General features: G+C 39.5%; 1 non-coding gene across 1 annotated transcript; it reads left to right on the top strand.

The window, feature by feature from the left end:
• Positions 1-841: 841 nt before the first annotated feature.
• Positions 842-948, top strand: LOC142163660 (small nucleolar RNA R71). Its single transcript, XR_012694605.1, has one exon. It is a non-coding gene; the product is annotated as a small nucleolar RNA R71 (small nucleolar RNA).
• Positions 949-1,328: the final 380 nt, after the last annotated feature.

The raw sequence follows: 1,328 nt of genomic DNA, 5'->3' as shown, positions 1-1,328 counted from the left end.
ACCGTTGTTTACCTGTTGTTCTGATTGGTCTGCATAGGGTTCATCAAGCTCCTTACCTGATCGTAAGGTGATGGCCTTAAGATGCTCTTTTGGATTTTTCTCTATATTGCTTGGTAAGGGACCCTAAATCTTTTCTGAAACAAGAGCTGCCAATTGGCTCAACTGTATTTTCAGATTTTTGAGGGATGAATTTTGGCTCTCCATCTTTTCATCAGTGACCTTAATGTACTTATACAAAAGATCATCAAGACTTGAATGAGCTTGTTGAGGTCTTTGCTGATATGGAGTTGCTTGCTGATAAGGTCTGAAGTTTGATTGACCATGGTTTGGATTCTAGTATTCGGGTGGACCTTGTATTTGTTGCTTCTGGAAGCTTTGAGAGTTCTCTGCACCATTTGGATTGCTCCATTGAAATCCTGGATGTTTTTGTGCCATTGGACTCCCAAAAGGGTACGGTTTATAATCGACAGAATGGACATGTTCGTCATTATGATTGTTTGCTTGACATTCATGGTTCAGATGGTTTCCTCCACACATGTCACAAGCCTCAGATTGACTTGGTTGTTGTGTATTCACCTGAAAAGTTTCAAACTTGTGTGCCAAAGAAACAATTTGGTGCGTTAGCGTATTTAAAGCATCGACCTGATTTACCGTAGCAGCCTTCTTGATGATTACACGCTCAGATGGCCATTGGATGGCATTTTCATAAATCTCGTTCAACAATTGCAATGCTTCCTCCGTGGTTTTTCCCATTACAGAACCTCCTGCAGCTGCATCAATCACATTTCTAGAAGAGGGTTTTAACCCGTGATAAAAAATATACAACTGCATATGTTCAGGAATGTCATGGTGTAAGCATTTTCTTAACATTGCTTTTAATCTTTTCCAAGCTTGATAAATTGACTCAGTGTCAGTCTATAAGAAATTAGAGATGTCTTGTCTTAACTTTGTAGTTTTAGCAGGGGAAAAATATTTGTTTAAAAATGTCTGAGTCATTTGATCCCATGTGGTGATGGAACCTTGTGGCAAACTTCGCAACCAAGTCTTGGCATCTCCTTTTAAAGAGAAAGGAAATAGCCTTAACTTGATAGCTTCAAGAGGTACTCCATTATACTTAGTTGTTTCAACAAGTTCCAAAAAGTCAATTAAATGACTGTGTGGATCTTCACTTGCGTCTCCATTGAAGATGCAAGACTGTTGAATCGTTTGAATCAGGCCAGTCCTAATTTCAAAGTTGTTGGCTGCCACTGGAGGTTTTCTGACACTAGATTCACAATTGAAGCGGTCAGGTCTAGCATAATCCCTTAGGATTCTGTTTGCTGGCCTTT

Source organism: Nicotiana tabacum, chromosome 8, assembly GCF_000715075.1.
Source record: "Nicotiana tabacum cultivar K326 chromosome 8, ASM71507v2, whole genome shotgun sequence".
NCBI lineage: Eukaryota > Viridiplantae > Streptophyta > Magnoliopsida > Solanales > Solanaceae > Nicotiana > Nicotiana tabacum.
This window is presented reverse-complemented; position numbering and strand designations above follow the sequence as displayed.